Source organism: Aedes aegypti, chromosome 3 (genome assembly GCF_002204515.2).
Source record: "Aedes aegypti strain LVP_AGWG chromosome 3, AaegL5.0 Primary Assembly, whole genome shotgun sequence".
Taxonomy (NCBI): domain Eukaryota; kingdom Metazoa; phylum Arthropoda; class Insecta; order Diptera; family Culicidae; genus Aedes; species Aedes aegypti.
The window spans coordinates 39,153,534-39,180,302 of record NC_035109.1 but is presented as its reverse complement, the minus strand read 5'-3'; the positions used below and the strand labels follow the sequence as shown (position 1 = coordinate 39,180,302).

General features: G+C 39.4%; 1 protein-coding gene across 15 annotated transcripts in view; it reads right to left on the bottom strand.

Annotated features, from left to right (window-relative positions):
* LOC5580270 (glutamate-gated chloride channel) overlaps window positions 1-10,560 on the bottom strand; it is a 305,234-nt gene extending 294,674 nt beyond the window's left edge. For 8 of the 15 annotated variants that reach the window (XM_021848578.1, XM_021848581.1, XM_021848585.1 and 5 more), the window contains exons 1-2: window positions 10,315-10,556; window positions 9,620-10,025 (exon numbers count right to left, since the gene is read on the bottom strand). The gene's annotated coding sequence lies outside the window, so the exon portion shown is untranslated. Of the gene's footprint in view, window positions 1-9,619; window positions 10,026-10,314 lie in introns of all 15 variants that reach the window. The other 7 variants (XM_021848574.1, XM_021848572.1, XM_021848579.1 and 4 more) reach the window with 3 other exon arrangements.
* Window positions 10,561-26,769: the final 16,209 nt, after the last annotated feature.

Genomic DNA, 26,769 nt, shown 5'->3' with positions numbered 1-26,769 from the left:
TTTGTGGAAAAATGATAGAAAACCGGATTTTTTGATGCGTGCTACTTGCATGTTAAGTTTTGAGGATACACATGTAGTAAAAATGGCAAAATGATTAAAATAGAATTAGAAATGAAGTTTTAATTCTGCTCTATTATTTTTCTCCATACATTGTGAAAGTTACTTAAATCGATCGGAAAAAGTAATCGAGCAATATTATTTTTTTAATTTTCATAGTATGTATTTTCAGATCTAGCACAAACTGAGTAAACTAAAGTCGCTCAAAAATAACACAATTTGTTAAAAACTGCTAAGAGGGGTTTTCAGCCTTTTTATCTCGCTGGGCACTTTTTGAAACAAGATGGTTGCGCGGAGCATCTGTTTGTCATCACCATTCCGTTTGAAATTTGGAATATTTTACACGCTTAATTCGGCCCTTTTCCAAAGAACATCGTGAAGTGTGATTTACGTTGATCAATCTTTCATTGAGGTGAAGATAAATTGAAGCCAAGCATTACATTTTCTTCAACAAAAATCAGGAGAACCAACCATTCGTTTAAGCTGAAAACATAATCGAATGGTCACTTGCTCAAGCGTGTGCTGGAATAAGGGCGTAAGTCACATGATCGATTTCTGTTCATCGATCCTCTTTACTGTGAATAAAGGTGACAAGATGCAAATTCTTCCGCATTTTTTCACCTTAAGACGCAAGATTTCATCGTTCTCAACCGGTCTGAAGTGAAAAATGCTAACAAACTTGCTTTTGGTTCGAACAACAGTTAGGAAGCCGGATCCTATTCTTGGCATATTTGATTCACTTCGGCAGTTTTTTGAAAGCTACATAGCTCATATTTGGCCCCAATATGCGTCATACTGAAAAAGTGAATCATGGAAGTACCCAAGTGGTTCTGCTCCCTACTTAGCGAGTTCCTTAGGCAAAATATTTCTTTTTAAAGTTTTTTTTGGCGCGAAGATGCAGTGAAACCAAACCTCGAATTTTCAAGACCATAAATCTAGAGAACCAGACATCCGTTCGCGCTGAAAATTTGGTTGATTGGTGTACACCAGCGAATGACCAGTGAGATAAATTTTCAGCACAAATGGTTGTCTGGGTCTCTAGATTTGAGCTCTTGAAAATTCAAGGTTTGGCTTAGATGCATCTTTACCTTAAGACTTTATCAATGTGTTTGAATGGGATATCCACAAGTGCAGCACTTAAAGATATTTCATAATTATGATTAATCTCCACTTGACTATTCTTATTTTGTAATACGGTGTCTACATTGTGATTATTATCAAATTTGCATGTTGATCAGATATTTTTCGACAAGAATACTTATTCCGACTTAACTTTTACCCAATGTTGCTGAACAACGATCGGAAACGCGAGGCACGATGAATTTTCGTAGGCATCAAAACAGAATCTGCGAATAAACACAAACAACCGTTCGGGCGCTTCATTCGTTCGTGTTTCATTTTCGGATCGCTGTTTCTCCCGACGCTATCATCGGGTGATTTTCCATCGCTCGATAATGTGAACGGTACGATCCACACTGCCTACTCTTCGCGAAGAACAGGAAAATATTCATTTCGATCATCTTCATGTGGGCTTGCAACAATCACGCTAAACTTGCTCCGCTCAAAAATGAGTGCCAAGCGCACAAAATTGGCCTCTTTTCGTGCAGCACAGATTCTGTGCAAAGGGGCTGTTCACAGTTTTGTGCAAACGGTGGTAAACAAAACTGAATTAGTGAATTGCGCACAGAGGAGGAACACTTGGAATGCGGAATTCGTTTCCATTTTTGTTATGCTTCTGAAAACATAAAAAAAACATTCCAATTTTAAAGATTTTCAGATTTTTTTTCATTTGAATGACCGAAGCGGAAGCAAATGGGGAAAAAACTTTCGCATTTGCGATCATCTTCCGGCTTTTCGCTAGAAAACATCTCAGATAACTCCCCATCTTACCAACGGCCAACTGTTTGCTGCCACGCGGGATATCATTGACAGTTCCGTTTCCATCGATCCCGGACAGCCGAAGGCCAAAACGTCGGCAACTCACAGAATGAGTGCGACCTACTCAGAATTTTCACTCAGTCAGCCAGTTCTGCATAGGCCAGGGGAAGTGGTTCACCTAGAGTGAATTTCTGTCAGAGAAAAAGTAGATTTTGTATGAGAATTGACAGAAAAATGAATGACAAGTTCATCCACTTCTCCTGGCCTATTGGTTGCCTCATTCTGTGTAGCTTTAACACATGCGCTGCGTGGAGCTGGCTTAGCGTGGAGTGTTTGCTTGACTTTACGAGAAGAAGCAACCTTGCAATGAATAACGAGAATGAACAGCGCGTGGATAAATGAATCCTACGAGTGGAAAGGCTTCGCGAACCACTTATCGGTGTGTTCATTTTGCTTCTTCGGCGTTGCATCCGTTCGCTTTTTGCGATGCTCTTCGTGACGCAAAAATGAAAAATGAATTTTGGCGAATGTTGGATCGCGAAGATGCGTCGATCATTGTTCACGAAGAAGATCCATCGCAACCCTGCTTTTACCACCTGATAATTTCAAAATATTTTGCCAGAAAAATTAGATTTCTGACTTACAGGATTGCTTTCCATACAAAACTCAAGAAGATCCTATTTTGCAGCTAAAACTGTCCCATACAAAATTTGATGGGAAAATTTTAACCAACAGAACATTTTCACTCTTCCAATAACAAAATCTAGCTCAAATGCTCAACTTCTACATAAAAATATCCAAAGTAGGTACATGAAAGTTCAATAATGATCGAGATTTTGACACCGTTTGTATAAAACTCAGAAAAAAATTGGGAATATCATCCACCATAACGTCGAAAATATCACAAGGTGAAGATGAATCAAAACCACCTCTGAATTTTCAAGAGAACAAAACTCAGTCGCATCAGACCAGTTACTAATCGATAAAATTTTCAACGCGATTGGTTGTTTTGTTATCTGAATTTCTATTGGTAGTACCAATGTTCACAATAGTACAGTCGACATCTCGATATCGAAGGGATCATTGGAGAGATCGAGACAAAGAACAAATTTTTAATGAATACTAGATTGAAAATCACTTTGTTACAAAAAAAAACAAAAATAAACAGACGTCATTTCATCGACGCAAATTCTTTGAACCCCTAAAATCTAGTCTAGGTACCTTTGATAACGGACATATCGACATACGGAGGTGAAATCGGGAATGAAAATCACATCGAGATATGGAGATATCGAGATATGGAGAGTGAAAAAGTATGCAGAATGAAGAGACCGTAAAAATCATCGACATAGAGAGAGATACCGAGATATAGAACATCGAGATGTCGAGAGTCGCCTGTATTTGGCATAACATTACATTGAAAATCCCATTTTGTACAAGATTTTGTTGTCAATGCTAGATAAATCCTTTTGTATTTATATTAAGACTGCATATTTTTCAACAACTTTTTGGTTTCTTCAATACTTGGTGACATGATAAAGATTTGCTAGAAAAAAAATTGATAAAGATCAACTGTGCTCTGAGATACCCGATTTTCACTTTTTGCGATTACTTTTCAATACAGTCCTTAAAGTAGCCATTATCGCTTCCTCCAGAGGTCATTAGAGAAAATTCTACATAGAATCCTTTACAAACTCTCTCAGGAATTCGTCCAGAATTTTCTCCAACAATTTTTCAAGGGGTTTTTAGATGGATTTCTTCATAATTTGATTCTGAAGCACTCAAACGCTACTTCCAATAATTTCTATAGGGATTACTCTGGATTAGACCTGCTCATATTAAAAAAAAAATGTCTTGAAATCTACCGTTCAAGCAGTATTCGGAATTCTCATGCCAAGAACAATGTCTGGTCAAATTTTCAGCTCATTTGATAAAGATTTAAGTATGCTTCAAGTTGAAAATGTGTTTTTGGGCTTATTTCAAGGTTTGAAAATCAAAACTAGCATGTGGAAAATCAAAACCACTTGCTATTACCACTATTTGAAAGCCAATTCTATTCTGTTAAAGTTTGTCGAACACGCTAATAAGATAAAATTGAGTTTTAACATTGTTTGATCCAAATTTGTACTCCGCTGTACCCAGAAATTACAGTTTTCGCAATATACATGGTATTATATACATGCATTGGTATTATTTTTTCAGGCCCTAGTCAACGAGAATCAAACATAATACATTTATGAATTCATTGACCATCAACAGATTACATGTTGCTAAAGGCAATAAATTACAATAAATGCCCACAGATCGAGCACCGCATCGCAACCTGATGATAGTTAAATCCTGAGAGAGACTCGCGAAGAGGAAAAATATCAACGCCATATGCAGCCCAGTTTCCCCTCTCACGAAACGTCAAATGCAGCCCACCGTATTTATGGCTGAAAAAGTGAAAAGTATTGTGTTCAAAGTAAATTGTTATTGAAAATCTCAGTCAGCGGAGCAGTTTTTTCCTGAGAAATCTAAGCAGAAGATTAATTATTTCTAATGTATGCTACGTTTGCTGGCCCGAAATTTCACTCAAACGGCTATTTATGATTCGATGTGATGCAAACTCAATCTTTTTTTGCTGAGAGGTTCATGTGAGGATTTGAACGGCTAGCGCACAATTGGTATAAACCAGGGACGAAAATACTCAATCTACCCTCGCCTACATTGATACTTGCTGGGTAGAATCTTCGTTGATTTTTGTTTGTTTTTATCCTCACTTTGACAACACAACAAAGATTGGCAAAGCGCTTGCGCAAGATTGTCAGTTTCCTTTTACCCTGCTGCTACTCAACCGCTTTTTGATAATCGGAAACAAAAAATGATATTCATTCTATCCAGCTTGACTTTTTACATTCCGCTTCGGGAAGTTGTAATTTTTGCACGAGACACACTAAAGACGCGTCAATATAATCCATTCCGTGCATCGGATGCTTCATTACCCGTACAGCAGCATATTTTTTAATTAATTTGAACCTCATTGATAATCAATTTGCTAAAACTGACACTCTTCTGCTTCTGATAATCAAAAACACCAACGACATACGGGCATCGTTGTTTGTTTTGCCCATCTACTTTTGTGCCATCTTCATTGGTACAATCTAAAGAGTCTAAATTATATATATAGTTTCTTTAGTACAATCATATTGGTGGTGGTGCGGTTACTTTGATGGTGGCCTAAATTCAGTGAATTGAGTATAGTGAGCATGATTTTTTTCGTCCCTGGTATAAACACAAAGTGGAATAAGAAAAAACTCAGCAATCACAGAAAAAGAAGACCGTTTTCGCGAGTCTCGTCTCAGGTTAAATCATGCATGACACATGTACCGGAAACGAATGAATTGAACAAGTTAGCATTGCTTTTTCTTTCCGAGTGATGATTGTTTTGATCGCATTTCACTGATCATTTAGAACGATTTGAAAACAATCATCATCGTCGACTGAGAAAAGGCAGTGCTAACGTGTTCATTTTTTTGTATTCATTGAAGCTCACGGTGATGCTCCTGGCTCACCCACAGTGGATTTACAAATGTGCTTCATAATTACCTATTTTTTACAATATATTTTCGTAATATAAATGGTTACTTTGAACGGGATTGACTTTTAGATATGCATTGTCATCATGCCTGGAAATTAAAAATCCGAAATTTTCATGCAGGCATGGTATTCAGTGAAAACAATTCCCGAAAAAATGAGATTTTCAAGAACCTCGAGATACAAACCTCAACCAAACTATGTTAAAACTTGCTCCAATCATAAAATTGTGTTCGGCAAAAGTTCGTAGAATTGGATAAACTACTATGTAGAAGTATTTCCGATAAATTTTGATGTTTCGTTCGGTAGTTATGGTTTTTTAAAGCTTGAAAATAGCCCAAAAACACATAATTGATTTGAAGCACAACTAAATTTACTCTAAATTGAGTGAAATTTTGGCCAGAAGTTCATTTCGCAACGAAAAATCAAAGTATTGGTTGACTGGGGAGTTTCCAGACATTTTTGAAAATATGAATAGGTCTACTCTGGATATTTGACCAAAGACTATCCCAGGTTTTACTCTAAAGATTCCAAAGTAAGCATTCTCCTGATTTCTCTAGCTGTTCCAAAGATTCTTACAGGAGCTTTTCCCAGGAAACCCTATAACAAATTCACGTGTTCCTAAGCGGATTTTTTAAAACAAGATCCAAGAATTCATCAACAAAGTCGACCAAGTATTACGCATGAAGTACCTTCAGAAATGTCCACAGATATACCAATGTTTCACCCAGGGGTTACTCTGGAAGATCTTCCAAACATTTCTCGAATAATTTATCAATTAAAATCACCATGGATTCTTCAAAAGTTCTTTCAAGGTTTCAAACCAACAGATATTGCAATAATTATTCCAGTTACCGGAGATTACTTCTTTTCTGATTTCTTAAGGAATTATGTCCTGTGTTTTTAAAGGAACGTAATCTAAAAAGCTGCAAGATGTTATCTAGGAATTTGAGTTATCAATGTGTCAGTCCAGACAACCCAAAGTCGCATAAAAATATACACCAGTGCAAATCTCACAACAGCTGCACAACACGGTGCATGAAATCGTTTGTATTACGAGTTTCCCCGTATAAAACGCTATTTTCTAAATTGTTCAGTGCTTTTTGTTTCATTCCAAATACGCATATGAATTAGGTCGCATAAGAGTACATTTGCATTGCATGCCAAATTTCATCATATAACTTATTACAAATATCGCCTCTACTTCTGTAGGTTTGAGGCCTATTCACGATTTCGGGTAATTAGGCCGAATGCCGTTTGGCCGAAAATGAAATCACTAGTGAACTACGTTTAGCATGCATTTGTAATGAATTTCAAAGTTGAATTTTGAAGAACAGCTTTTTTCAAAGAAGAATATATCATCATTGATGTACAAATAATTAGCTCTTCAGTACCAGTTCAAGAAACTGTTTCTTTTTCAGAGCGAAAAGAGGAACATCCTAAGGGTAAACGACACTTCTCTACTAACAGCAATAGCTGTCATTAGGAGATTTTCACATTGTGTTTGTAGTCAACTTTGACCAGTGGTGGAAAAGTTCGCATCACGAAGCAGCTCACGAGTATATACCAACGCATAACAAACATCACAGACTCGCGAACTGGCTAGGTGTGAGTAAGTCCGCACCCGTCTACTCGGGAGAACATGTCAAAAGAAGTAGCAACAAGCTCGGGAACGTTTAATCGCGAGCAACCAAGCAAGTTGTGATTTATTATGGTTCTGACAGACAAATGAATTGCATAACCATCAAGTCGACAGTAAACTACTAAATTGTGGTCAAAAACCCTTGGAAACCATAAATCTTGGAGGGGAAGCAGTTTTTTTTCCCCAAAAACACAATTTGACTCTGAACAGCTCCGAACACGTTCGCGAATCACTTTAAGCTTCGGTTACTCGGGAGCACGACAGATGCGAGTAAACCAGCGCTCTAACGCTCGGGAGCTTTTGGTTTTGTTTTTGTTCTAGTTCAGCAGAAATGTTCGCCACTTTCCATCACTGCTTTTGACAGTGACTGAAGCATTTTACGGCTTATTCGTCCTCCTGCAAGATCGGTTTGCTTCGATCCATCAAGAACCCTTACTTAGTAAATTATTTCATAGTTCTAGCAAGCTCATTACCTTGCAGCTTTTGCTAACACGAAATTTTGGATTTTTCTTTTCACAACGGAGAAGTAGTGAGCTTCTTCAACATGAGTGTACACCGAATCTTTCAGTTTACTGCATTGCGCAAGCAATTGTGCAGAGTTCAGTGTGCACGTTGCTATCTTAGTTTTGGATGAGAATCTCATCCTCATCAATCCTTGTGCTCTTTTGAATATGACTCTTTGTGAACGTAATATAAACCTTAATTCCAATAACTGTGAGATATATTTCTTGTTCTTGAAAGAACACCCTTTGGTCAAAAGAAGGGAAAATCTCTTATGAAGATATAAGCAAGTGTAATGCAAATAATCTTCATATCAGTATAACAACAAAGAATTGCCGATGATTCAAAGAAGGTAAAATTTCCAATTTGAATATAAGAGAAATTATTGCCAATAGTAATGAAACCAGTAGAACTCGGAAAAGTAGCCGATATTCAAAAGAAGGAAAAATATCGCTGGTAACCCAGTGACTAACTAATCAGCTTGGAGTCTTGACGTGACGTGTGAACTCCAAATCACAATTTTGTCCTAAATGAACAAGTCGATTTTATCATTCTTAATCAACATTACGTTCCATTCTATCACCGTTATTGGGCCGCTCTTCTGAATCTTATTCATCAGCGTTGTTGCAACCAGATTATTTTTTGTTCCTTATTCAACCAAACGGCGGCAATCGGTCAAACGACCCGTTCGGCCAAACGGCATTCGGTCAAATGGCCAGACATTCTTTTCACGACATCATATACGGAAACATTGTACTTATAAGCATCGCATAACACAAAAGGTGAAAATTCTGGTTTGGATCTTAACACTTCAGTTGTCGTGCTGTTGTATTTTGTACAACGCTGGTGTAAAAACCTCGCTTTTCGTACACAACAGCTGCGTGGTGGTTTTGACCGTGGTCAACCACACGACGATTGGATGGTTAAGGCAAGCTTCGATCATTTAAGCATATCTGGATCTTAGAAGGTTGGGTGATAAAATGAAGAAAGACAAAACATCGAATGCCAAAACGCCAAAAGTCAAAATGTTGATTTCCGAGTTGATGTCGAAAGGTGAGAATAGGGAAGAAAAAGAATATTTCTTGGAAGAACGGTTTTCTTCCGAAAGAATTAATAATCCAGAATGAGTCAAACGTCATTCTAAGCATATTGAATCGAACACGATGTGAAAAGATCTGAAAAACAATCCTAATTCATTGTTAAAAATTAACTGCTTCGACATTTTGTCCTTTGGACGTTTTGATCTTTCGATGTTTTGTCTATCGACAACTTGAACCTCATTGAGAAGACCAAAACAAATATCTTGAAGGTATTCTTCGAGAGAATCTCTGGATGAATTCCTGAAGGACTCAGTACTTTCTGGAAAAATTTTCGGATAAATATTTAAAGAAGCTCTTGAAGAAAACTCTTGAATTTTCTCTGGGGTTAAAATTTGAAAAATTCCGTAGGCAGTCTTTGAATGAAATACTAGACGAAATCCCGAAGAAATTTTCGGAATAATATCCGAAGAACACTTCGGACATACACTTGAATTAATTCCTGATGAAATTTGCGGTAGAATTAAAAAAAATATACATAGTAATGCGAGTAGTAGTTCTTATCGAAATGTTACAAGTAATTCAAAATAAAACTCTTAGGATATTGAAATGCTTGATACAATTCTCAGATAAATCTTAATGGAAATTTTTTATCTCCGTTTGGTATCTGTTTTTTTCTGATTCCTGGTTGATCCCTTTTCAGTCTCATTTCAGTCTCTTTTTGATCTGTTTTTTTTTTTGCTTCTGGTTGGTCTCTTTTTAGATATAGAGATCTATTCCTATTCCACTTTCCACTTAGTTACTACTAGCCTTAGAATATGAACTTAAAGGTGGGTGAAGAATCGTCGTACATTTTTCCAATAATAACGTTTCTAGACACACCGTTATGCCGTATTCGATCGACCGACCCGACGGAGATAAATCTTACCTGGAGGTAATTTTTCCCGATTTTCCTCTCTGGGCTGGTGGCTGTTTTTTTTTTTCACTCTTCTGCGTGCTGCTGCTGCTGCTTCTTGCTCCCGCACTTTGCTCAGTTTCCACCCTGACAAAAGGTGTGGAAAATCCTGCACCTCCGACGGCCGTCCAATGACGACAACGACGATGAGGTCCTTCCTTTCTTCCTTCTGCGTTCAGCTCAGCTTCTTCTCGAGTGGTTCAAATTATACGGTGGAAAATTTTGCACTTTCCCATTCGGGGTTTTTACACTTATTTCGTATTTTTGCTGTTATTTTTTTTTTAATTTGATATCTTGCACTGCTGATTTTCTCACATTTTCAATAGCTTTAAAATTTGGTCAACGCATTTTCCGAAAATTTTGATCTGCAACCAGCTTCCTGAAATCGAAACTCATTAATTTCCACTTTTTCACATTGATCACTTCATATGAGTTTTTCTCAGAAATGGGTGTTAGCCAGTCATGCAAAAACTGGGCATCGAAAACGGTTTTCACAGATCATTTTCTTCCACTCCACCAGATGAGAGGCAAAATGGCACAGATCTGCCACTCATCACACATTTGCAGCATCGTGAAAATCCAGATCCGCGCCCATTCCCAGCAACTCTTTTGATCTCCATTCAAATCACACACACTGCACCATAATTGAAACCTAGGAAAATAATCACCTATTTCTTCATGGAAACCACACACTTCAATCAAATATCTAGGCCTTGTAACATTTTCCTCCCATCTTTTTCCACAAAGCAATTTTCTTTCTTTCAGTACTGCGGAACACCCTAAATCGCGAAACGGCCACTTTTCCCAAGGACTTCCACTTTGAACCACTGCCTACACCTGACTAACTGAACGGCGAGACCAGCACTTGGAGCAGCAGTCCTGGGCTGGCAAAATCGATTTGGATCTCCTTTCGGATGGGTCCGCCGTTTGTTCTTCTGCTGCTTGCTGCTCTGGGGGCCTGGGATGCTGCTTGATTTTACCGAACGAATACTCCCGCTCTCACTCTCCACATTTCTCTCGCACTCTGATGCGATGGGGGGGTCTACAATTTTCGGTAAAATCCACCCGCACTTATGCCTAACCTATGCCAAACGGTTTGTTGTTTAATGCTTGGTCCCCCTTTCGGTTGCGTGAGATGAACGAGAGAGTGTTTCATTTCGGGAGAGAGCAGGTAGGGTTTTCTCTTTGTTTTGGAAAATTCGTTCTTTCTCCGAGTAGAAATGCAGTGGAGATTGTGAGAAGGAAAAACCGATCTCTAATTTTCTCCGCTAGGTTATGCGGCGTGGTGGAAAACGTGTTTCTTTGTACCTAGATTGTAATAAGTAAACATAAGTAGATTTTTTTTTTGTATTCGACGAGCGTAGTTACAGACGGTGGGGCCTTAGGAGCCCAAATAGCCATTGGGATAAACGTGCAACTATTCAGCAGACCAAGCTGAGGGTCGTGGGTTCGAATCCCACCGGTCGAGGATCTTCACGTGGAAGAAAATTTTCTCGGCTTCCCCAGGCATAGAGTACCTAAATGCTTGTTACACGATATACATTTGCAAATATAATCACTTGGCTCGTAATTAATATCTTTGGAAGTGCTCATAGATATTGTTTATAAAATATGAGATTACAATATGCATTTTTAATTATTTCAAAAAGAGAACACAAATAATCTAATTTGTGGAACCGTTTTTGTGCATAGCAATTTTCTCCTTTGAGATTCAACGGATTTTGCTCAGATATTAACATCCTCCTTCAGATTATTTCTAGTTAATTGTAAATGCAGCAACAATGATAAAGATTCACACCAACTAATAACATAAATGACAAAAAAAATAGGTTTTCACATATCCTATGAAAATCCGTTACTACTCCGGTGACAAATAGTCACTATATATAATAGACCATTTCACAAAAATCGAAAAGTCTGGGATTCAGCCAGTCACCCCCTAGTCCTAATTGCAATACTAAAACAAATTTTCATCCAATTTGGAGAAGATTAGGAGGTGCCTCAAGTCGTTTTTGTGTTTTTTGGCTATTTTTACATTCAAAAATATCTAACGAGAATTTGGAAGTACGAAAATCAAAATAAATACCACTAGTTGAACGTATTATTAGTATTTTACAACTTTTGAGAGCACTGTATGCCGATTGGAAATGGTTTTGACCTCATAAAATTGTTTTTTGTTCATCAAAGTACCTGTAAAACATACATTTATCTACAGTTTTTGTTCTACCAGTTTCTTAACCTCATGTCTAATATTAAAAATTCGACCGCAGTATCATTCAATTGCCTATTCTGAACATTATTGTAGTACATCATTTTCTTATCTGAATTACAGTTAAATTGTAAAAAATCGTCGGAAATACGACATTCCTCATTTCCCGGCAGTTAGAGCTGCTGCCAAATGGCGCAATTGCTGACACTTTTTCCAAAATTAGTAGTTTTGCTTTTTCAATGATGGATGATGATTGAAACAAACAGCTAGCAAATGTCGTCAATGCAGTCGTGCTTCAAACAACATTCGCATTTGATGCTTAGTAGTAACACATGTGATATAGCCCTGATGTCAAGCTTCTCGACTTCCGATCTTGAGGATCGGAATTCAATTATGGTTCTTTTCCATGCGAAAAAAAGGACTAAAGGGGCACTACTTGAGAAATGCTGTATTCGCTTAGGAGTGGGAGATTTTTGTGAGTCCTATTAAGGCGAAGTAGGCCGTCATTGAAATTTGTACGCGTCGTTGATGATTGTTGCTAACTCATCTCACGATTTGGAATCAAATAAAACCAGTTGGTTTTGCACTAACACAGATGAAAAAGTATCAGCATACATTTTCAAGTCAATATAAAGTATCAAGACTGATTTTCATCACTTTGCAATGCAAGCTGAAAAGTCATCATTGTTGCCAAAACGAATGACGAGCTACTTAGCCCTAGTTAAGACTCAGCCACAAGATGCACTTCTGAACAAAGTCGTGATGACAATTTTTGGCCTCAAGTCACATGGCACAAACCAACACTCAAATTATACTCCTGTAATCAAACTCCAAACCTCAAGATCGGATATCGAGAAGCTTGACATCAGGACTATATCACATATGGTCGGGGTTCTGCTAAACCGCACCAAGTACCAAAACCATTATTTCGAGATATTTAACTTTAAAGTCCACTCACCTGCGAATAGATTGCGAATTACTTTTTTTAGATTTTATCGCTTACAAATGACTAACAGGGTCCAATCAGTAAGTTTAGATAGAATATTCAAGAAAATCATCATATATTTTTCATATAATTAGATTTGATTTCATATTTAAAGACACTTGGTTCACTCTGGCTGAACAAAAATTGAAGAAAATGGTTTTCAGTTCGGTTTGGCTGAATGTGTTTCATGATTTCCAGCAATACAAGAAAGAAAAGAAAACAAACGGTTCGTTTCATCGCCGTGAATTATGAAATGCATGTTACACTACGAAAGGGAAGGATTTATAATTTCCCATAGAACTGGCCCACAACATAATGTTGGGGACCTATTTGAACAATAAATTTGTTCAAGGCATCCAAAACGTATTCTGTCTGTCTTTCTCTGGGTGTATTATCTATTTTACCAGAAATTATGTTAAAGCAACGTCCTCATGTGGAAAAGATTCGAAAGAGACAACAATGATCTAGTTGAGAAATGTGATGATCGAAGAAAACCATGAATTTGTTCTGCCAGAGCGCACCAAGTTACTCGCATTTAGAGTCCCTTGGCTGAACAAGTTCACGATTCTTTACGGAAATGGATACCAGAAATGGCATGAAATTCCCATTGTATATGAAACTGCTTCGGCTCTATAGTTCAAAAATAGTCTGTTACGGGTAACGTAAAAAAATATTCGGGATTCGAACTCGTGTCCTTTGAGTGGTGATTAGGTGTGCTACCTCTAAGTCATTTCGAACTGTTGAATTGAGAGCTAAAAACTCGAAAAAAATTATGCGTCTGATCAAATAGGATTGATGGTTGAAAACGTAATTTCCTGAACTGCTAAAGTGCACCAAGTGCTACCAAATTATTCATACAACATCAAAATTTAAATGTCTTGTTATTTCATTGCGGCTCCTGCATGGATCCATCAACATATTATATAAAAAGCAAAAAAGAGCGTTTGAAGCGTGTTGATACCTTTTGTTCATACAAAAACACGATTTTTATATCAATGGTACTTGGTGCGGAGTGGCTGAACAAAATTTCAATGAAAATTTATCAGCGCCACCGAAATAATACTTTATTTTACATGGCTGTTTGCTTACACTACATGCTAAAATGAGTTGGTGTTGGTCCGGAATGGCCACTTTGCAATGTTTTAGGAAGAATTTGAAAAAAATGACGTTTTAATCCAAATACTAAATTACCTCCAATGTCAAGCTTAGGTTTATAATTCGCTCTGGTTGGATATAATTTCAGTTTTATACATTCTGCCAGAGAAAATTTTTGAATTTACAAAACGAGAGATGGTTTAAATCTGGGAGGGAGAAACCAATACAAAATTTTTGTACGTCATAGTGAGCCGGGATTCCGCTGCACGCTATGTGTGAACCAGATGATTATAAAAATCGAATGTACATCAGATTTTTTTTCGCTAGAGATCAGTATTTGGTCTATATTTTCATAATCGGAAGGTTTCAAAATATTCTATCGGTAAAATTTTTTCCATACATTTTGTATGGGCTGAAATGCGTCGAAAATGTGATTTTCATGGGATTCAGTATGAAAAATGGCTAAAAAGTGGAAAAAATCGAAATTTCACCGATGGATTATTTTAAAACTTTCCGATTATTAAAATATAACTCAAACACTAAACTCTAGCGAGAAAAGATCCGATGTACATTCGATTTTTATAATCATTTGGTTCAGACATGGCGTGCGCCGAGAGCCAACTTGTGCACAGTCATAGTTTGTATTACATGCAAAAAATATGTTGAATTTGTCCTTTAAAAGCTTATAGAAGGACCTAAACTTTGATCAACTCGTGGATCAAAACGCCCACCTCTATTTCACACCAAAACAGCCGTTTGAATTCGAATTCTACCAAACGTAATGCCACGTTGAAGTTACGCGCAGAAGGGAGCCTTACAATAGGGTCCTAAAGCCCTGTCTCAATTTTAGTACCAAACGCTTAAGTTTAGGGCAGAAACACATGTTTACTCAATTTTTAATTGATTTTCATTGGTTTAAGTACAAAAAACATTTTTTTATGATTTTGTCACACCTTTTGGTTTAAACTCAAATGTTGGGTATATTTTGTTTTCCGTGTCCCTTCCGAAATGTCAGATAGGAACAACCCCAGTGTTCAAACTATATGCCCTGTTGCATTTTTGTCGAAAAAGTGAATGTCAAACAAGATCACAAGTGTCAAGGTTCATATTCGAAACCATTTTTAAAATTGAAGTTTAAAAATGTTATAGCCGGTATTTGAGCTGGAAAACTTGCTAAAGTAGTTGCAATAACATGCTCTTTCGTATTATTAAATAAAAACAAGAATTCATTAAACATTTTAGGACCCAATTGAACATTTATCGCATCAGCATGTATACTATTATTGAACCATAACATCTGCACAAACGCCCGGATGCATGCAATATATAAGCAAGCATGGTTGTGTGGGTACGTTTCTTCTTCTTCTTGGCATTAACGTCCTCACCGGGACAAAGCCTGCTTCTCACCTCAGTGTTCTTCCACAGTTATTAACTGAGAGCTTTCTTTGCCAAAGTTGCCATTTTCACATTTGTATATCGTGCGGCAGGTACGATAATACTTTATGTCCAGGGAAGTCAAGGAAATTTCCATTACGAAAAGATCCTGGACTTACCGGGAATCGAACCCAGACACCTTCAGCATGTAGATCATAGTAGCAGTTGCTAATCAAAGCAACAGTTGACCAACTGTCTTATGATATAAATAGCTGTAATCGTCATACTTTCTTCATTCTTCAATAAACCTTCAAACAAGAAACATTAAGCTTTCAATAGGTTATGGGCCCAGTCTCGCCCACTGGAGAAAATTGAAGGAACCGAATTGAAAAGTCCTGAAGAATCACAAAACGGCCGATTTGGAGAAACTTTTTTTACACCTGGAGAATTCAAGAGTTTTCGAAACAGTGAAGCCCGTTTTTCCAAGCAAGATGGCCACTAGTGCGAAAAAGGCTGATATCGTCCAGTTTGCAGGAGAAGGATTCGATACATGGAAGTTCCGTGTCGAAACCCTGGTGGTGGCTCAAGGTGTAAGGGAGGTTTTGACGAAAAATCCACCAGAGGATACGGAAAACGAAGCTGTGAAAAAGGCGTTCATGGACCAGGATGATAAGGCGAAGGCGTTATTGGTCAGCTTTCTCGCGGACAGTCATCTGGAATACGTCCGGGATAAGCAGACGGCAAAGGCCATGTGGGAGTCGTTGGCCAATACGTTCTCGAAAAAGGGATTTGCGTCACAAACGTACATTCGTCGATCCCTGGCCTTACTTCGGATGGAGGATGGAACGGCGCTGGCGGACCACTTTCGACGATTCGATGAGCTCGTGCGGCAGCTGAAGGATGCTGGTGCAACAGTGACAGAACTTGATCAAGTGAGTTAACTTTTCATTTCGTTGCCGGCCTCCTACGATGTTGTAACAACGGCAATGGAAAATCTGGCAGACGACCAAATCAAGCTGGACATCGTGAAGGCTCGTTTACTGGCGGAAGAAAGAAAACGAGCAGGACGAGATATCGCTGCAATCAATGGATCTTAAGGAATGGTTTTGGCGACGAAGACCACGAAGGTGTCTGGTGGACGTCAGAAGTTTGCTGGAAAGTGCTTTGGCTGCGGTGAATTTGGGCACAAGCGTTCGGCGTGTCCCAATGGCAATAATCGTGTTCGAGCTCAAGCAGTGGATGTTCTGGTAGATCGTGAAGCTGGAATGGATTCTCGACTCTGGGGCACGCAGGCACATGGTGAACTCGGAGAAGCTTTTTTCAACGGTGGTGATGCTAGAAAATCCTGTCACCATCGACAGCGCCAAGACTACGGCTTGCATGGAAGCAACGAAGGCAGGAACCGTAAGAGGAAAGGTGATGACCGACAATGGTAAACTAACGTTAAAAATCGGCAGGGTGCTGTACGTACCCAATCTCCAATTCAATTTGCTATCGGTTGCGGCACTGTTGAAGGTTGGCGTTCAGGTGAGTTTTTTACCTGATCGAGCCATTCTGAGCAAATTCGGAGAATTTATTGGAGAAGCTAAGATGCGTGGAAACCTATTCTACTTAACGATGGATGTGGAACTCGAGTCGGCTTTGGTGACTGGTCAAGCACAGCAAGAAACTGGAGAAATGGAATTATGGCACCGGCGGTATGCACACTTGGGGTATCCAAACGTGAAAAAGCTGCAGCAGTTCAAAATGGTCCACGGAATGACAATTGTTAAGGGAGGTGTTGAGAAGTTTTGCGAAACCTATGCAGATAGCAAATTGGTCCGTTTACCTTTCAATGGATTCAGTAACAACGAGGCCGTTAGAGCGAGTCCACACAGATGTTTGCCGAAAAATAACTCCAGCCACGCACGATGGGTTCCAGTATTTCGTCACATTTGTGGATGATTTCACCCATTTTGGTGCGGTATATCTGATGAAGACCAAAGACAATCTGTTTTAGTATTTCAAAGCGTTTGAAGACATGGCAACAGCAAAATTCGGAGTCAAGATTGAAAAAATCCGCTGCGATTTGGGACGTGAGCACTTCAGCAACCAGCAACTGAAGTATTATGAACAACAAGGGATACAAGTTGAATCAACAGTTGGATATACACCGCAGCACAACGGAGTGGCCGAACGGTTCAACCGAACTGTGACTGAGAAGATGCGTGCGTTACTGGTACAGTCTGGAGCGCCAAAGTACCAATGGGGCGAGGCGGTGCTGAATGCGGTGTATGTTGCGAATCGAAGTCCAACAGAGGCCCTAAAGGAAAAAACGCCTGCTGAAATGTGGCATGGTGAAAAGCCAAAAGTGGAGCATTTACGTACATTCGGATGTCTGGCGTTCTCTTGGATTCCGAAGCAGAAGCGAAGCAAGCTCGATCCTTCTGGCCAACGGTGTGTAATGCTTGGTTATGCACCGTGTGGATATCGACTTTGGAACCAAACAACGAGGAAATAATTCGTAGCCCGAGATGTCCGTTTCAATGAAGAAGAGTTCCCGTTCAAACAGTCACAGGTCAAAAGAAGCACATCACCTCAAGTTATCTCTCTGATGATTCCGGAAACACAAGAGAAAGAGGGGAAGCTACGCAAGAAGTTGTTGACGTCCATCTCAATATGCAAGCTGAAATCGAGGAAGTGGTGGCTCGTCCAATTGTGGCTCCCATTGGCGTTGATGGTGATAGTAGAGAAGCAGCTCGAGATGAAGACGCAGCATTCGAGGAATGTAATGACGATTCAATTGAGATGGATGAACTAGCATCGGCACTCCCGCCACAACATGAAAGGGGTAACTCTCAGAACGAGACTATTCCAAGGACCAGTGGTTGGGAGTGCAGGTAACCATGTTGGTTCAAAGATTTTATTACTTCATATGGAGCATTTTCTGCTGTAGACCGTTCCCCTCAGGTACCTGCTACGGATTGAAGCAATCTCCAAGATGTTGGAACACACGATTCAACAAATTTCTGGAAGAGCAGGGATTCATCCGATCGCGTTACGATTGCTGTCTGTATGTAAAACACCAAGAAAGCGGCACAATCTACATTGTAGTATACGTGGATGATTTGCTGATCATAGCGAAGAAGCTGTCAACTGTATTAGCAATCAAGAAACTTTTCAAACGTGAATTCGACATGGCTGACATGAACGAGTTGCATGATTTTCTGGGTATCAAGATCAATCGAGATCGCCAACAAGGAACCATGAAGTTATCACAACAAGGATTAATCGAAAAGATACTACACCGGTTTGAAATGAGCAAATGTAAGCCCTGCACAACCCGGGAGCATCATGACAGCTGCAGTACAACGTCAATGTACCGAAAAATTTTGGTCCGTGGTACTGTCAAATTCAATGAAATCATGGAGTGTGCTCAAAATAGGGCGTAAACTAGAATTATGCTTGATTGACATAAAAATAGTTTTACATTTTTTGTTTGGCATTTGTAACATCATTATAAACGAGTGATCACCAAATAGCGATTCTCTAAAAGGATTTGTATGGTCATCGGGAAGATTTTGTATGGCCCACGAGCGAGTTTTGAATAGTGGTGTGATGTGGTCCGCATGCTGAAGGTGCTGCGTTCCTTTGTCTACGAAATTATTTTTTGACCACTTGTCAATTCAAAGCAATACAAATTTGTTAGGGATCGTTCAAATATTACGTAACACAACAAGGGAAGGTAAGGGATATTTTGTAGTGTTTCGGTCCATACAATAAATTGAAATTTTTCATATAAAACCTGTTACCTCAGGGAGGAAGGGGGTTTAAATTGGCAAATTTCTTCGTTACGTAATATTTGAATCATCCCTTAGATATTTACGATAATCATTAATTTATGGGAAATTGACTGTAGTTATAAGCTTGAAATCAATCTGAGATCATATCAACTCGCAGTACATTTTCTTTTGCGGATTTGAATACTTTTTTTTCTCATACTCACCACCAGATGTCTAAGTTTCAATCAGATAAGCTTATTGGATGAAGTATCCCGCTTTTACGAACGCTAATATCACCAAAAATTAGCCCACTTTTACAAAAAGGGATCTAGTGATTTGACTTGGGTCGCTTTATATGGACTTATCCACCGGTGCACTAAATTTACTCAGTCCAAGAATTTTGACAGTTGAGCGAAACACGTGGAAAGCATCTACGTGACCCGTTAAAGTGTCAAAATTCTTTAACCCGTATAGGCCTGAGTGAAAAAAACCCTTAACACTCAGTGAATACTTAACAGATTTAAATATATTTTTGTCAGTATACTGGCCCACATATCTATATTCTAGAAATGGCCGGGGAAACTCGAGAATACTCCTGTAGCCGGAGTTATTGCGGTGGGTCACTGAGTCAAGTCGGGTAGAAAAAGGCGATTTTTTGGGACATTCTAAATTATCATTATTTATTTCCAATTACATTTATTTTATTTTGAATAAATCATTAAGATCTGATATTCAAAATAAAAAATAATAGTATGAGTAATCAGATGCGGCCACTCGGGCTTAATGTCCTGAAGAACCGGCTCTAGATTTGTTAGGTATTAAACCGTTTCAAATCTCTAAAAGAATTGATCGAACATAACAGTTCACTAAAATGCATTCCCATAAGCTTGACACAGATGTTAAGATACAAGTTGTGCACTTTATCATAAATTTTAGGCATCCCGAGGACCCGAAAATGGTCATTTGTAGGATCAATCAAATGCAGTTGACATAATTAATAAATTAAATCGATTTTCAGAAGGTTTACGCTGATGCGTTTTTCTTAAAACTTCTTGATATAGTGGCCGATTCTAGAAATTATCTATGACTTGAAATTTGCCTTCCTCCAGGGGCACAGAAGCACAAAACCCTTGTCACCCGACCTGACCCAGAGATTCACCGCAATAACTCCAGCCACAGAAACATTCCCGAGATTCTTTGACCACTTTTATAAACTAGATATGTGTACGAGTATACTGCCAAAACATAATTGAAATCCGTTAAGTATTCGCTGAGCGGTGAGAGTTTTAGTAATTTTTCTTTCACTCTGGCCTATACGGGATAACCGAATGAATTTATCACACCGGTGGACAAGTCAATTGACCGGACCAAAGCCAAACGTCAATATGTTGGATCCCTACCAGAAAGTAAGCTAACTTTTGGCGGCCATTACCGCTTTTAAAAAGCGGATAGTGCATCCAATGGACTTATCCACGGTCTTCTTTTCATATTGATTTGTTCCGATCTAAATATGTTTACATAAAATGACATCCACGCCAACACGAATGTTCACCGGATGAACAATGCGTGGATGAATGTGCAACGAAATCGTTTATTTTTCTGTATACATCGCCCGCAGTAAAGGTTTTCTTCACGCTGACAGTTGCAGCGTGACGTCATCGTATATTAGTTCATACACGCTAACTCGGAAGTACCCATTAATGGGTACTTTCGTACCCATTTCCAACTAAAGTGGCTTAACCCATTAAATGAGTAAAGGCGATTTACTCATTAAAGGGTATTAGACATGAACTTCAAAACATGGGTATTTTTACCTCTTGATTGGTTTTGGAATAATGGGTAAAATAACCTCATTTTTTGTAGATCCCGCTCTGGATTCGGTTGATCAACCTCGAAAATTTGAAAAAAAAATGTATATGGAAAAGAATACAACAAATTAAAATTTCAATATTTTTATGTAACATCTTATAGTCGCACTTTATCACAATTATATACAATTTTAATTATAGAATGCGGATCGTAGATGCTTCAACGGGTTATCTAAAATAACCACTGGGGATCAACCACTGGACCATTGATGACTCTTTATATGGAACACTTTCCGGATACTCTGTCTCTCGGTACTCCATCCCAGTATATTGGAAATCAGGGAATTCGGCTCTGGAAATTATTGTGCCACATCCGCCTCATCCGTATCCGGAGTCTGTAAAATAAAAACGGTGAAACTAAAGAACTTGTAACCCAAACATAAACAGCGTCGGATAGCACTTACCTTAGTAGATATTTTGGAATATGATTGCCAGTAGCTCTTCAAATAGCATTATACAATCCAGATAACAATAGTACAGATAATTCCCGCACCAAAAAAGTTATTTATTTTACTTAAAACAAACAGAACCGCAACAGCAAATGAAAAATGGCGGAGCAGCTCTTCAGAATGCCATGCGTAGTATCTACCCATTATTTTCAATCGATTGGAAGCTTCATTATGGGGCTAAAGTACCCTTTTTATGACATTTAAAAAATACCCTTTTTCTGACAACTCAGTACTGCTTATAAAAATGGGTATTTGGAACCCATTTAAAGGGTACTTTTGAGTTAGCGTGTAGGCTTATTTGACTGAAAGCCAAACGTCAATATGTTGGATCCCTACCAGAAAGTAAGCTAACTTTTGGCGGCCATTACCGCTTTTAAAAAGCTGGATAGTGCATCCAATGGACTTATCCACGGTCTTCTTTTCATGTTGATTTTTTCCGATCTAAATATGTTTACATAAAATGACATCCACGCCAACACGAATGTTCACCGGATGAACAATGCGTGGATGAATGTGCAACTAAATCGTTTATTTTTCTGTATACATCGCCCGCAATAAAGGTTTTCTTCACGCTGACAGTTGCAGCGTGACGTCATCGTATATTAGTTCATAGGCTTATTTGACTGAAACTTAGACCTCTGGTGGTGAGTATGAGAAAAAGTCTTCTAATCCGCATAGAAAAAAACTGCAAATAAAAAATATATCACTTTTCGACTTGATTCCATCTCAAATAAAAATAAGGACACCGTCTTCAGCCATTTAGCTGTACGGAATGGAACTTAACACTAGACAATGGATAAGGATGCTCCAGTGGCATAGTTGAGAAACATTCCTGACGAAAATTTTCAACGGCTGAAGCGGAAATCGAACCCACACCCAATGACACGATGCGCTTAAATGCCTAACGACACTAACCGCACGGCCACGAGGCCCACAATATCTTATTTTATTTTATGTTACGGCCAGCGCTTTCTTTTGAGGGCATAAAAGCGATCCACAAATCAGGCTGTATTGTAAGTAATTTCTTATAGATTACTTTTTCGTAAAACAAAGCACTAACACGTCATTTAATATTTTCACCGAACGAATTGGTACGCTCTTAAGTTCATTTGGTGCTTAATCTTGATGATTTTATTAAATTTATTTCCATTGGCAGACGAAAATATCAGACTCGCCCTTATTTCATTTCATTACATTCGTTGTTTTGCACCCGTCAACAACGAAACAAAATTCCGATCTGCCATAGTGAAAAATTGTGCCGGCAGCGGTGGATGGCCCCATTGTTTACGTTGAAAGTAGGTACGTGAAAATTGCGTTATCTGTCACTTCGCGGGGGGGTTGGCCCTGCAAGACGCCTGCTGAAACCAAACTGCAGCTGAAGCGAAGTAATAGCCGATGTGAGCATCCTTACCGCGCATTAATTGGATATCTCATGTATCTGATGATGGGCACTCGTCCGGATTTATGCTTCATTGTCGGATACCTCTCAAGATTTCAAGATGCAGCAAGCGAAGAGCACTGGAACCAAGCGAAACAAGTTCTCAGGTATATTCAGGGAACGCGAAATATGGAATTATTTTATCGTTGCAGCCGAAATAACGTTCCTGTGACTGGATTCGTGGATGCCGATTATGCCAATGATTTAGAGGATCGAAAGTGTGTTTCTGGATATCTGATGAAGGTGTTCGGAAGCACGGTTGCTTGGTCTTCGAAGAAACAGCAAGCAGTAGCGATGTCATCAACCGAAGCAGAGTATATAGCCATGAGCAGCTGCGTCAGTGAATCCATATGGCTGAGCGGATTAATGGGTGATCTAGGAGAAGTTAAACTGATTTACCCTGTTCCGATTTTTGAGGACAACCAAGGCGCCATAGCAATGGCAAAGAAAGAGGAAACAAAGAGAGCGAAACATATCGACGTAAAATTCCATTTTATTCGAGAAGCCGTAACAGCAGGACGAATCCAGTTAGTATACACTCCCACCGATCAACGAGAAGCAGATATACTAACAAAGTCACTAGTGGCCCTTAGTCTTACGAGAAAAAATAGGTTTAGAAATAAGCAACTGAGAGGGGGTGTAGATCATAGTAGCAGTTGCTAATCAAAGCAACAGTTGACCAACTGCCTTATGATATAAATAGCTGTAATCGTCATACTTTCTTCATTCTTCAATAAACCTTCAAACAAGAAACATCAAGCTTTCAATAATTTGCTTTGTAACCGCGAACAAATGGAAGGCCAAATTAGTTAGAGGGATACTTTCACGCAAATATAAGTTAGGGAATCCAATCAAATATGCTCTAATACATCTGTTGTAGGTGTTTAAGGGTTAATTACATTTTTGTTCGCTCGTTGGGGCCCATAGCGTCGTGATGGTGGTGGTGCAGGAAGGGAGGAAATGATGACATACCTGCCGCAACACGTGCTCGACTTCGAAGGAGAGCCATCGGAAAGAGTGACGTCGGCATCGCTCGCCGGCGGAAATGGCTGGGCTTCGCACCGACGGTCGAACTTGATGTTTCGTCGGCCATCTTCGCGCCGATACACCGAGAAAACTTATTACGATAAAAAGTGTGATTGAAGCCCTTCTTCAGGTGGCCGTTGGCGGGTGACCACTGCAAAAGGAGGGGGGTCCAGCAGGTATTGGTGATACATGGAGGCACTACACGGATAAAAATCTGATCACCACACCATGATTTACAAATCATGAAATTCATAAATTGGTTAGGTCATAATATCAGGATCACAAATCATGGTTCCTGGAGTCATAATCAAGATTCTCCATAAGCGTAACATCCAGTGTGAAAACACTAAGCGGCGCACTTTGCTTCATCTCTTTCGTATCGATCACTCTTAATTCAAGATGACGAAGTGGTTGAGTGGTAGAGTACGTGGCTTAGGATCTGAAGGTTCTTGGCTCGAATTTCAATGTATGCTATTTTAACTTTTTTTTATTATTTTGTCGATCATAAACGGATGCGCGACTCAGCATTTTTGGCATTTGAATCATGATTCCGAGCAATCAGCCACAAAAACCTAACGTGTGTGTTGCGTTACGGCAATCTGACTCATGATATCATGAGTCCAAATCATGGTGTATTTTCATAAAACGAATACACGCTGGAATCATGATATCATGAGCCATAATCTTGTTTTTGGATTCTTATTTCTACCCGTGTAGTAATCCTTTATTAGAGAGATTCGCGGAAGCTGACATTTCTGTCAAAGTGTGAGCCAATCGAGCAGCGAGAGCTGTGAAAGTGTGAGCCAAACGAACATGCGTAATAAATGGATGCCGCCTAAGGCCGGTAGTCTTCTACGGGCATGAAACATAGACGATACCCGAGAAGGAACCCAGTATCCTGAAGGTAGCTAAAGCTGGAAGGATACGCTGGGCAGGGCATGGTGCAAGAATGCCGGACAGCAACCCTGCAAAGATGGTGTTCGCTTCGAGTCCTGTTGGTACAAGAAGACGTGGAGCGCTGCGAGCTAGGTAGGCGGATCAAGTCCGTATCGATTTGGCGAGCGTGGGGCAGAACCGAGGATGGAGAGATGCGACCACCAGCCGAGTATTGTGGCGTGAAATTCTTGATTCAGTGTTATCTGTTTAGACACAAAGGGGACCTTCCATAGCCGTGTGATACAGTCCACGGCTACAAAGCAAAGCCATGCATAAGGTGTCTGGGTTCGATTTCCAGACGGTCCATTAACTTTTCGTAATACGCTTCCATGACTTTCCTGGGCATAAAGTGTCATCGTTCCTGCCATACGATATAAAAATGCAATAATTTGTTGCTTAAATGTCAATGTGAGGGTTAGAACGGCTTGCGCATGGAAGATCGCTTCTGGAAGTACTTAAATTTAGATAGCTAAATGCAATGCAAAAAAAAACTGCTATTGAATCATTAATGACAAACAGTGATCACTAAATCGAGTGGATTGATCTTGACGAACCACCAGTTTAATGGCATATTTTGATTGTAAGACCACAATCAAATGTCAATTTTCTGTCAACACACACTTGATGGCACCTGAGTGTCAGTTTGACGTTGTATATGCATTGCAAATAAATAAATTACGATGAACGAAAGATCATTTTACATTATTAAAATTTGAAACCTGTATAGACTATCCCTTATTAATATCAATAGGAAATTATCATAAGTGGAGCAGCACCACACGTTACCTGTTTGAAGTTCTTCTTCTAACTGGCATTACGTCCCAACTGGGACAGAGCCTGCTTCTCAGCTTAGTGTTCCTATGAGCACTTCCACAGTTATTAACTGAGAGCTTTCTGTGCCAAATGACCTTTTTTGCATGTGTATATCGTATGGCAGGTACAAAGATACTCTATGCCCTGGGAAGTCGAGAAAATTTCCTTTACGAAAAGATCCTCGACCGGTGGGATTCTAACCCACGACCCTCAGCTTGGTCTTGCTGAATAGCTGCGCGTTTACCGCTACGGCTATCTGAGCCCCTTGAAAATTTTTTTTTGAAGTTCTTCATTATTATTATCGTAGTCACCGTGGCATTTCGCAATTTCCAAGAGAATCGTTAGAAAGCATCTTAGTGAACTGAAACTCCCTCCTATGAAGTGTCCATATTCGACGATTATCGGGAAAGTTTGCTTATTATTATGTTACGAAGTTGGCAACATTCGTCCATCCTCATCTCGCATGCTTCTGTGTCATAGTCAACGCCGCAGTTTTATCAAAGACGAAACAAAGACGTTCATGTCCCTTATAGATAACAAGTGATACTAGAAGTGGTACCCTTTCTAAGTCCGGCTACTATGTCTTAATTTCGTCTTTGGCTTTACCAAACTAAAATTATTCCCAGTTTCCGTGACGACATCTTCTCATGGTTTGCTTTGTTCGACATCGAAGCAAGCGAATGCCTGTTTCTGCACCCTATCAAAGCCACACAAATCCATAATTTAGTCTCTCAGTTGACCGTTTAAAGACGATGGTCGGTAGGCTCGGCACGGACCACACTTCCAGTTTCTTCTTTTTCCTTTTTCCGTCCAGCGGCATCATAATCGTCATCCTTCAAGATGACGAATAAGTAGGTAAGGCGTGCATCTTTCATAGTCAACAAGCCTGGCAATTGAAAGGACGTTCGTCCCGACAGGACGTAGCAGTGTAACAAACATCTAGGGCGGCTCTGACCACCAACCCGGAACATCCCCGGTCCGGTCCCCTTCCATCAGCAGCGCTGTCAGAATGTAACAACATTGTCTTGTCGTCCGCGTCGTTGCTTGGATACCATCATCACTCACAGCCAGCGTCCAACAGCGAACGAAGAAGACGCCTGTCTGCCCAGCCTGCCTCGATTAGGGATGGGGATTACATGTCACTGTTTCGTTGCCGTCGTCGTCTTCAG